Source organism: Ammospiza caudacuta, chromosome Z, assembly GCF_027887145.1.
Source record: "Ammospiza caudacuta isolate bAmmCau1 chromosome Z, bAmmCau1.pri, whole genome shotgun sequence".
Lineage (NCBI taxonomy): Eukaryota > Metazoa > Chordata > Aves > Passeriformes > Passerellidae > Ammospiza > Ammospiza caudacuta.
In genome coordinates, this window is record NC_080632.1 from 36,209,904 (window position 1) to 36,222,722 (window position 12,819).

Genomic DNA, 12,819 nt, shown 5'->3' on the forward strand with positions numbered 1-12,819 from the left:
ATTTTATGCTAATAAATGATGTGTAGGAACACAAATCAGCATACAAAATCTTAGTTCTTTTTCTACTTGTCCTTGGATTAAAGTAAATCTGAACCAGATTACAATTAACAGTGAAGTAACTGTAATAGTATGTCTAAGAATTAGCTAATTCAGATTGTAAAATCATTATTGTCTTTAATGCTTATAAAGATAGGAAGTGTTTGTGTGGTCAGCAGACCATTTTTTGCCTTTGCAAAAATCTGCTTGTCTCCTCATGGGGGAAACTTAAAAATACTAACAGAAAACAGGTTTATTGATCTTTTTTCTCAATGAATAGATTTTTATGTCTGAGGTAAATTTTCTGGCAACCATCACCACCTGTACTGAATTTTGTAAGTTCAGTTATTAAGGTGAATTACAGTGCTTATTATATTGCTATCTTTGATAAGCTTTTGTTGCTTCTCTTCTACAATTCAGTCCTTAGGAACCTTCCTCTAACTGCAAGGTTCACTTCATTGAGCCAAAAAAAATGAGACAAGGAAAGGTAGAGAAAACGTTCATAATTGAAAGTTTTATAAATAGATTTTATATAGATGCATATGTATATTTAAAAAGCTTGACCAAATGATGACTTTGACAAGGATTTAACAAACCAGGAGTGTGAAGCTTTCTGTAGGCTAACCGTTTTAATGGGTTTATCTTAGACAGTTCCTCAGTAGTGAAAGTGTCAGTTAATAATTTACCCATCCCAAGACGCAGTGGAAGCAATCACACCCTGGAGCGAGGTCCTCCTGGGCCTGTCGCAGTGCTGCAGCTCATCCTGACTCCAGAAATGTGCCATTCGGCGCGACATCAGCACTGTGTCTGCGCTTTGACAAATGAAGTCTTGTAAGGCCTAAATAAGGCATGGGAAGTTTTGGAACAGCAAATAGCTCTTCAGCTGATTTCTGCAGCAATGGATTACTGTAAATGTCCATCTGCTGCACATCAGAGGCAACACAGGTTAAAGTGAAAGTACTAGGGGCTTTTTGGTACCATGTTTTGGGATGGGTTTGCTGGTGTCTTTTGTTGTTGGGTTGGTTTTTTTCTCTGAAAAGCTCCCAACCTTCCTCCTCCTCCCACCTCTGCCAAAACCCTACCAGAACCTTCCAAACAAAAAAAAAAAAAAACAACAAAAAAGAACCCCCAAAAATCCCTAAGAAACCAAGCCTACTTCCCACCCCTACCCAAAAAAAAAAACCAACAAACAACCCAAACAAACAAAAAACCACAACCAAACCAAAATCCAATGTAGAAGGTATTTCTGAAGTGCAGAGGAACAGTTAGCAGCATTTACATGGTATTTGGAAAGTAAATTTTCTGCTTTGATGATATATTGCAAGAGCCAGAGTTTTCTACCAGAAATATGAATGTTTAACATAAAAAAGCTTTCAAATGTAGTACGTTTACCATCACCCTTTACCATGCAATTTGTTCAGATGCAGTTGTTAGCTTGAAATCGCAATAGATTAGGCAATATTTATGTGAATTTTATTCCAGCATTTACTCATTGAATTATCCTGTACTACCAGGATGGTAAGTTCTGTAATTTGCTTTCCTCTACATGAAGAATGCTTCTCCACAAATATTCAGTTTTGCATGCATATTTTTTATTAGAAATTATGCCATTCTAAAGATTTACAGTTATTTAATAGTGATTTATTACAGTAACTTATCCTGCCAGCTGTGGCACACTTTTACTGGAATTTGTAAATCAAATGTGTATTGAAATTCACTAGAAACATGCATTTCAGATTCTAATGAAATGTTCTTCAAAATTGTTTTTAGAAGTGGGCATCTATATGAATGAACTGCAATTTTCAGTTTATATTGTTGCTTATAACTTTTCATCCACCTGTTTTATTTACTTAGCAGTCTACTACACGTTTAGTGAATGTTGATGCTGCTGTGTGGAACAAACAGCAGTAAAACTGTAGAGTCATTGACTTGGTTCTCTAAGGCATCAATATCAAGTCATGCACCTGACCTGCAGTGATCAAGTTGTATTCAGGATTAGGAGGAAAACCTGGGAGCAGTTTCAGTGTACTTCTAATTGCTGTCTCTGTGTTGTATGTCTTTAATTTAGTGAATCATAAGAGACACTGAGTGAAATTAATATTTGAGGTGACAGAAAAATGTCTGTGTGCTTGGGGTGGTGGTAAAGAAGGAAGAGAGCAAGAGCACCAGTGAGTTTACAATATTTTGTAGAATGTTAACAAGAGTAATTTTGTAATTTTCACAAGAGTATTGTTTCATTTTCAGCTTAACTATAAACTACATTTATTTCATTTAAAGTTCTGGTGAAGCTTTATGCCAGTAACTCTTTTCAGTTTGTATTCTGATACCTGCTATTCTTGTCTCTTTGAAAATCTGTTGTGAACTCTGGGTGTGAAGCACTTTTTAAAATTCCAGCTCTATGTATCAGTTTCCCAATAGTAAAAATCAGGATGAGATAATTCCTTTCTTCTATCTGTTGTCTCTTTTGATTATTCAGGCTATAAACATTTCTAGACAGGAATTCTCCTTTCCTTTTGCTTGTACAGCACTCAGCACAGCTGGAGCAGGGAGATGGGATCAGCCTGGTTTTAAGTCTCTTGGACTTCACTTTAATACATGTAGGATGTAGCTAACAGCAATGAAGCCGTCTCTCAGTTGTTGTGTAAGTAACCATGAGAGAAACTGTCTACAAGTGAAAATTCAAAATATCTCAGCTTCTTAAAGAGTTTTATTTTTTTAGTTCAGTTCTGAACTAAAAAAAATCATGCATTGCTTCATGTCTTGTGAAAATCAGCTGCTGATCATTTGTGTACAATTATAGGATTCCAGCTTGCCAGATAAACGTTTTCTTGTTTATCAAAGATCAGAAATAAACTTTTAATGAATTTGATAAAATGAGTTGGGATACTGAAAGATTGCTTTTTATTTTTTTGAAAGTAAAATTGTCATGACAGGTTTCCAAAGAAAGAAAGAATGGGAAGCATAACATTCCTAAATGAGTAGCTGAAGATGTTATTACTATTTCTGAAATCGTGAATACATTATAAAAATGCATAAGCAAAAAGATAATTTAAGTACAGTCACAAAAAAGCAATTCAGTATAAAAATAATGGTATGTCACTGATTTAGAAATATTTAGAAATCAGTTCCCGTTTCCTGTATAGGGATGAGATTACTTCTGTAGTGTAATTGCAGGAGCATTCCCAGTAATATGGGAGCTGAGAGTTTAAGGTTAATTTCTTAAATAATTTTTAAAATTGATAAATTGATTATTTTAAGGACTCTGCTTCATTTGATAGGAAACAGCTGATGTTTTTTCTATGCTTTCTAGGTATTCTTTCTACATCAATTGCTTTTGTGCATTTCTTCCTTTAAGTGAAGCGTATGACACTATATAGTCTTCCATGTGTTTACATTAATGCTTATTGTGTATTCCTTTTGAAAAGTGACCTGCAAAGCAAATAAACCTGCTTGTGGTCTGATTTTGCTTGGCTTAGCATTTTTTTTTTCCTCAAGTCTTGTTGTATTAATCTTGTATATGAGAAGGGAGTAAAAATACAGGTAAAGTTTTCATTGTTCAAATTTCTACATTGCTTTACTCTTTCAGTCTCTTTGATTTAAAACTCACCGAGATTTTTCTACTTTGGAAGGCTCAAACCTAGAGGATCAGCTCTCCAGAACAGAGAGAAAAGGCAGTTTTTTGTATTTGAAAGTCAGATTTTCCATCTCCATCCAAATTTGCTCCTAAGACAAATTTCATCTTTTAAGCAAAACAGGACATACCTTCCTTTGGTGCAGTTTTGCTTAAGATGATACTTTGTGTGGATCCAAGACTCCCTCTAAGACTACAAGAGACTTATCATCCCACCTGCAAAAATGCTTCCTTTTCCTAAAATGAATCTATGTTGAGTTTTGGATTGGGTTTTGGTTTGAATGTTGGATTTGGTTTGGGTTTTTCATGATTGGCTTCTGACATGTTCACAGGTGTCCTGGAAGTGAGCTGGATGAAAGACAGCTGATGATAGTTATAGTACCATAACTATCCTGTGCTCCAGTGGCCGTCTCTCTAGTTCTGTTTTTAGCACACAACCAGCCAATAAAACCTACACTAGTGTTTCTAATAGGTTACTCATTTTCTTGCTCAATACTGCTTTTCTAGATGGAAATCAAAAGAGTGGCATTAAATTTTGGAAAAGGAGGGAGAACACTGGCATCTAACTGCTGGCATCCTGAGGGAGCTTGGTAGTTATCACTTATGCTCAGCCGTTTCCTTTCCCTGAGTCTTCCTCGTCCTTAGAGAATTAACATGACTGAGGATGAATGGCAGCTCTGGGTGAACTTCCTTCACTTCATATCAGCCAGCTCTGGGATAAATCTGTTGATGTTAGTGTCCTTCCTTTACATTTTCCAAGTAACCATCTTTGTTTGGGAACTATCACTCTTTGCTATGATTGAACCTTGGCGGTGTTTCCAAGATGTATTTGGCATAAAGTAGAAGAGGCTCTCTTGCAAAATTGGTGAGTTTTTGAAGGGACATTTATGTATCTCACAGGAACGTGCAAGCCCGGTTTTCAGATTAAAAGTAGTAAGCAAAGTAATTTAAACCCAGGTAATAAAATGTGTATATCCAAAAGATGAAGCTTCTGTTTGGTATACAGCACAAGTAAAGGGATGAAACAACCACATTTCAGGGGAAGAAAAATATGAACAAGCATAGCCTTTTGGTTTAGGACCCATTAGCAGACAATGGGAAATCTTACAAAAATTCAGACTAAAGTAACTCGAAAGTATCTATCTTTCCTTGTTTGGTTTCAGAAATGCCTGAGATTTGTCCTGCAGAGGACAATATAAGGTATTTTAGTAAGGAAAGAGACATATTTTTTCTTGTCTATTGTACATGTAGTAAAGTTTCAAACACTATTGAAGTGTGGCACAGAGTTTTATTGTGAAATGCAGGTTAGAGCTGCCTTTGTGCCCTTTAGGTGCAGGCTAAACAGAAGAGGAGTGTTGTACAAAGGAGAATTTAAGGACCAATGCTATTGTCTAGAAAACACTGAACTCCCCATTTCTCCCATCCTTTAACCCCACCCCCACCCCAAACCCCACCTCTCAAATCCTTGGCATTTCCATGACTTGTAGATACTTCTTTGGTGCCAGCCCTGTAAGTCTGTTGCAATTACTGTAAAAACGAAATCCAGTTTAGTCTTTAAATAGTGCTTTTAAGGTCCCCGTGGGTCAGCTTGTCCCAAGTAGGCTGTATGAGAAAGCCAAGGCAGGAACTGTCCATCATAACCTTCCTTTAGAGCATATTTGCCCCTTTCCTCAAACACTCCTATTCTCTCTTCAGTTGTGTGAATGGTGAAAACCTGAAAGCTTAAAATTCAGGTCTAGTTCCTAAAGAAAACCAGCATGGTTTATTTGTGGGTTGGGAATCGGGGTTTGAATTGGCATAGACTTGTGGGTGCTTTGGGGCTGGAGCACACACAGCTGTGGGTTCCAGATGCTTGCTATCCAGTATTAATGTGGCTTGTCTGTGAAACCGTGGCCTCTGCAGTACTATACAAAGGTCCGTGCCTGTGGTGGTTTGGGAACTACTCCCAGCAAGAGAAATTTCAGTTTTTAAAGTTACCTAGAACAAATTTACAGACATCCGTTCAGAATAGATAATTGTATTCTATCAAAATTCTGTTTATGTGTTTAATTTTAAGAGAGATTCAGACACTCGTGTGTGTGAAAATTTCAGACTCTTGATACAGAGCATTTGGTTTTGCAGGTGAACCAAGGAAGAAACAAGTTTATTTGCCCTATGATGTCTCAAAATTATAGGAGCTGAACCTCCTACATTGCTGACATAACCAGCATGCAAATATTGTAGGAATATATTTACAGTGTTTATATGCAACTACTGTCTCTTCATCTACTATGGTAGGAGCACAGAGAACATCTTTTCTATGGGATGGAAAAGAGAAGTACATATGCTCACTTTCTTCCAAATGTGATAAACTTTTTCAGGTATATTTGCCTTTAAGAACTACGTGATTTCCACAACTTTTGAAAAGTGAGCCAACTTATGTCTGGTTTTTTTGAAAGTATGAATGAATTACTAAAATTAGGAATATTTTTTCATTCTATATTGAAGCCATTTCTTAAGAAATTCACACAGCCTTGTATATTAAATTTAACAGAATAGGTAGTATTTCTAGATCACTTTTTATTGTAAATTCTGCCCCTGCAGTTGTGTGATTTAATGAAGAGATGGTTTTGTATAGTATCTTTCGCACAAAATTTATCTCCAAAACACTATGCAGAGTTAATAAAGTTAAAAGTTTTTTTCCCTTTTTACTAGAAGTTAAGAGACCCAGACATCAGAACAGAGACATATTGTTTCCAGATGAAGTCTGAAAATAGATGGAGAATGAGGGAGAGAAATGCAGCACGGTGGTTCCAGATGGCAGGCATTGCAGAGGAGAAGGTTCTTGCAGCCATGTTGGCCAGAGTATACAAAAGGACAAAAAGCAGTCTGATGCCAAGCAGAGGAAGCTGAAATATAAAGTAATGAAAGTAATAATGTAGGAAACTCGTCAAATACTTTTAAAGCAATTAAGTTTTCTTTTCTTTTTTTTTTTTTTTTAACTGAGTGAAGAGCTGGATTTTTGTTTTTTTTTTGTGTGTGTGCAATGAGGATATTTCACATGAAAAGATAATATAAAACCTGAATTTTACTGATGTTCCGTACTCATTAGGTGAGCAGAGTTTTTTGCTTGGTTGGTTGGTTTTGGTATGTTTTCAAACAAAATAGTAGCTTGTAAGTATTTAAAAGTTTATTGAGTCTTATTGCACTTCTGAGTATCTTATAAATTATTTAATTGTCTGATGGATATGTGGCTATCTAACTATAGGGCATGAAATATGCTCCGTTCCTCTAATACACTAGCGGAGAGACCTGTTTATAAAGTATTTAGTATTGGTTTTATAATGCACCGTTGTCAACAGGAGACCACGGAGCTCAAAGATCAATCTCATTTTGACCCACAGTATTAATGCTGCTTTATGAAACTCTGTGACAGGTCACTTAGACAACAGCTCTTAATGAAAGGACCTTGTGCCAGTGTGTGGTCGTGTGACTGTCTGTTAGTAAGGCATACTTCAGTCGCTGCCAAGGCTGCAGATGAATCTCTTCGTCCAAGTCCCTGAGGTGACTTTGTGGCTGCTGCTGCTGCTGGCCAGGTGATGGAGCTCATCATTTCCCCAGTTCTCCAGAGAAAAGTGAGACAGAGAATGCTGAGTTCTTGCTAATGCAGCTTTTCCTAATTGTCCAGAGAGATAGTAGGACACTAGGCAGTTCAGGCAATTCTGTGTACTGTGAATGAGTCAGTAATTAGAAAAAAATAGCTGCTCTTAATTCAGTCTTGCATTTGTGCATGCAGTGTCTTTTCAGCTATCTAATATTCAGCTGTTCTATATATGCCCATCCCCTCTCCTCTTTAGGTAATTTTAATTATTTAATTATGACAGACTTATTTTTTAGACACCAAATAATTGCAACTAGAAAATGGCACAATGGATTATACTATGAAGTAATTAGATCATAAACTTAGCCTACACTTAAGCCCTTTAGGCTGTTGTGGGATCCAAAGGCCTTGCTTGTTATAGACAGTTTACTAAAAGGATGAGAGTAATGAAATTAGCTACCAAAGAATAAATCGCTTTGTAAAGGTCTTGTACTAAGCTAGCATCCAATGGACAATTTCCACAGTTAGAGGTTGTTTTTCAGAAAATAAACTTTCAGAGTTTATTATTAAAACAATAAACCTTGCTTAACCCAGATAATCAATAGCTGAAGGATACTTTAATAGAGTAGTATACCTGTATAATAATATAGCAATAATCTGTGGATGTAAACATATGTAAATGTGAGGTTTTTCAGTCTGAAGTGTTTGAATTGTTTTTCTCAATGATTTACATAAATGAGGTTGATGTGGTTTTTTTTTTAACCATTGCTGTGAGCTTGGTAATATTCCTGTTGAATCTTGAACTTAAGTTCCAGCAGATATACCTGGTTTTGAAATATTTTAAAGGTGAAATACAATTATTTTTTGTGTTAAACAGCTTCCTATATTATATGGCATGTCAGGTGTCCTCTTTCTGCTTAATTCCTACTAAATCAAAACAGAATTACTAAATACCACTATTATTTCAGTGATGGGCTATATGGACCGTTCATTAAATGCACAGTTTAAATCAAAGTCTTTTGTATCTACTCTGCTTTGAAGCAGATTCTCATACCTTAACATTCTTATCTATTACCATTTGCTGTAAACAATTAAGTAATAAATAGATAGTTTCTTGTCAGAAAAAGACACTGAAAAAAACCACTGATGTGACATGAAGAATGGATGTGAAACTGCCATATGTGCAGAACAAGCTGCCCTGTTTACCTGCCTGCAAATTGAGGAGTTTGCGCCAAATTTTTGCTGGACATGTAAAATTCTTCTGAGAAAAGCATGGACTTTTTTTTTTTTTTTTTTCATTTACTGCTTTATCCATATATATGTAGTGATTGTTACTAGTTAAAAGCCATGCTCATGTGGAGAATACCTTTTAAACAGCAACTAATCACTTCCAAGATTTAATTGGTACATGCAGCAAACTGCTATAACTTGGCATTATGTTTGTTTTTATCAAGTTACTTGTTTTTCTAACCTTTTGCATCTTCCATTTCACCTGCATTTTTCACTTATTTATGTGTAGCTACTGGAATTGTGATTCTTTGGTTCCTTCTGCTTCACATGTGTACTCCTCTGTTGTTGAGCAGACAAATTAATATATTTCACACATCTCCCTTACAAAGTAGAGAAACATAGGTGTGAGCTCCCTATAAAAAGGAGTTGCAGGTGGCCTGAACTTCCAATTTTGGGTTGTTCAAATAAAAAACCCAAACCAAACAAACCCACAAAATGAAACAAAACACCTCATAGCCAAAGAAAAACAAGAAATCAAACTTGTGTGTTACTAATCACTTTAAGATAACAAGAGCTTTCCTCTAATTTTTGTAATATCTGCCATATTTATGTTCTTCCCCGTCAAACCAGCAAGTAGACTCCAACATCATGTTACATACTGAAGGACAACATATATAGATATAATAACATATGTAGATGTAATTGTCTTCTTGTAAATGTGCTTACTTTTTCGAATTTCACTTTTCCTTTGTTTCTTTTACTTGCTAAAATGTAGCATCTGCGTGAATAAAATCACGATAATCTCTGTTTGATGTTTTATCTGCCAGCAATAGGTCAGTTTTCCCCTTATGTTTGCTAGTGCCATGTCTCAGCAGTCTCCATAAGGGCTCTGTGGTATGGAATGCTGATACATAGTTTGGCAAAGATGTGACTAGGATCAGTTGCAGTGTGACAGCTTGCTAGGAACTACAGCTCATAATAGAAAAGACTCATGATCAAAAGTTGTCTTTGAGGATAAGTGTCCTGTCACATCACGTACTAAAGAAAAGGCTGAACAACCAATTTAGAGTAAATAGTGTTTGAAAATATGATTTTTAATTAAAGCAAAAATTCAGTTGAGGTTTTGCCATGCTTCAGTTCAACCTGAAAATTTTTCCTAACGAAAAACCAAACAAACAGCAAAAAACCAAAACCAAAACAAAAGAAGAGATGTAAAATATAGATGTGGACACTTCCAAATCAAAGTGGAAAACAGATTCATAAATGCACAATAGTTTACATAAGATAGAGAAGGATTCAGCAAGGACATTTGGAATACAGGGCAGGGGACTTAAAGAAATTGTCTCATTGTTACATGATGACATAATCAGTCCAATGCATTTTGGCTTAAAATCAGAAGGTGCCTATTAAAACTTACAGAAAAATGTTTTACAAAGTCAGGATGACAGGTTTCAGAGACAATACAGTGCTGTCAATATTTTTTCTTTAGAATGTGGAAATTTGGGTGGATTATCTGTTCAGAGGAGGTTTCTTTTATTACCCCCTCTGCCTTTTTCTTTTTTCATTTTAGACATCTGTTAACATTTCATAGAATTGAACAGATGTTACAGAGTGAGTCCCTTATATAATGCTTAGGGAGAAGGATTTGATAAAGAATGACATTACCACGGGTGATTCACCACTTCTTTGAATATGAACATCAAGATGGCTTTGCATAATTTTCAAGTATGAGATAATATTCCTGATAGGACACAATTCACAACTTCATTGTTATCCATGGATAAAGTATTTAATGTGATTGTTACAGTCTCTGCTTACACATTATTGTAAGGAGAAGAATTATTTCATACTTGGTCAAATATGTACTTTTTTGGAGGCAGTGTGGAATAGTCAGCTCCAAAATGTCTTTAAAACAACCCAACTATGTAAGCTCAGTTGTTTCAGCACAAGCAAGTGCTGACTGTCATGCGATGTAGAGGACCATTTTCATTATTTTGGCCAGAACAGGGACAGTTTTGTCCTGACGAGCTGTTAGATGAATAGCAGAATGTGTCACATGAAAAACCACTGATCTTTAACCCAGCTATCTACTTAACCAAGCCTAGAAATGAATAGTGAATGTGGGAAGAGCAAAGGCCAGTTTGCTGTCATTACAAATTAGAGAAACTGTTAATATCTGCAGCCAAATGAACTCTGGGAGTTACAGGTACTAGACAGTAAACTGGTTGAGGGTGGAGACACTTAGGAGAGAAGTTCAGTAACTGTGTATGTTGTGTGCATCTATCATTATTCTTGAAGATTGGTACATTTGTATAAAACGACAAAGTTTTCTGAATCTTTCCCCCGTGACTTTGATGAATCTGGTGAATGAACATCAAATATAAGGACCTCTCCTTTAGAATAATCGATTGCTCTTTATCTTTAAGTAGAATTGCAAAAACTAAATGAAGAGAAATAATAAATCTCTGCTCAGTGTTTTATCTTTTTTTTTTTCCCCAGGAGTCGTCTCGGGGACACTGCTTCATGTACAGTTAATATAAACATTTATACTGAACTCCTAGATGTTTGAAAAACAAATACTGTAAAGATCAGTAACATTTTAAAATGATCAGTTATGGGAATTAATGCTTACAGAAAAACACCATTCTTTCTTGCCCTGCGAGTAGAATCACATTGTCTCCCTACAGTCTTGTTAGCTCATACTAACTGAAATGCAAATTCTTTCCAACTAATTGGACCTCGTTGAACGTACATGTACAGTACATAGTTATATGCATGTAGATTTTTTTTACTAAATTCCTCTGTAATTATTTTCTTGATTAATATCTAAAGCAGAGACGTGGAACAAAAATCTCTTTAAAGAGTTTACATATTATTGAACATTAAGGAGATAGTAACTGTTGCATGTTTTAACAGCTTAATTAATAATACAGAATAATTGGAACAAAAAGAAGAAAATATTTTTTCAATGTTTAGTCATTTTGAACTATTTGCATTAACCCTTTGACTGAACTAATTAACACTTAAACTGTCAGAGTAATGGAAATTAGAAAAAAGTAGGATACATTTACATTATATAGCATATTCTGCTCGCTAGATTTTCTTCTTGGCATCACCTGGATTTTCTGTAATCACCTTTCCTATCCTTTCTTGCCATATGGTGCACTTCTGTATCAGTAGTTTTCAGAGGAGAGATGAAATCAACAAATTATATTTTTAAACTATTCAGAAAGTCATGCAGATAATGTAATTGTCTTTGAAAGTAAGTAGTATTATTAAGTATTGTTTTAAAGGAAAAGAATAAAATACCCTTAACACTACATACAGTCCACAAAGCATGTAACATTTTCAAAAAACACAAGCAGACAACTGCACTGTTTTAAGTTCCATTAGAACCTGGATTCTGTAGGCACCTCTTCTATTCAGCATCTGGATTTTCCCAGGAGGTGAAAATGTAAAATAATTTCACAGATCCTTTTATCTGTCAGCACAAATGCCATTGGATAGCAGTAAAATACTTGCAGAACATACTCCCTGATTAAAAATTCTCTATTGAAAATGAGATTTTTTAAAATGCTTTTAAAAGGATTTTTTTCAAATTCTTTTAGAGCCCTTACCTTGACTATAGTGTTTCAGATTCTCATTTGAGCTAGCCAAAGAGGAGAGAAAATGCTTAGTTTGTGCCAGACTTGTATACTAAAGTTGTGTGGTTTGCTTTTTTTTTTTTCCCCTCTCCTCTCCTCTCCTCTCCTCTCCTCTCCTCTCCTCTCCTCTCCTCTCCTCTCCTCTCCTCTCCTCTCCTCTCCTCTCCTCTCCTCTCCTCTCCTCTCCTCTCCTCTCCTCTCCTCTCCTCTCCTCTCCTCTCCTCTCCTCTCCTCTCCTCTCCTCTCCTCTCCTCTCCTCTCCTCTCCTCTCCTCTCCTCTCCTCTCCTCTCCTCTCCTCTCCTCTCCTCTCCTCTCCTCTCCTCTCCTCTCCTCTCCTCTCCTCTCCTCTCCTCTCCTCTCCTCTCCTCTCCTCTCCTCTCCTCTCCTCTCCTCTCCTCTCCTCTCCTCTCCTCTCCTCTCCTCTCCTCTCCTCTCCTCTCCTCTCCTCTCCTCTCCTCTCCTCTCCTCTCCTCTCCTCTCCTCTCCTCTCTTCTTTTCTTTCTACCCTCCCTCCTTTCCCCCTTTTCACCCCAATCCCCAAACTCATTGCTGTACAGTTAGGTGAGGCTTAAACTGCTACTTGAGGAGGTTGGCTTCTGTTGTATTTTTCCTGCTTGGTTACTTTTATCTCCTTATTGACTGCTACTTTTCATATCCCTGTTTGAAATTCAGGGATTTCTTGTTTTCTTGAATTCAG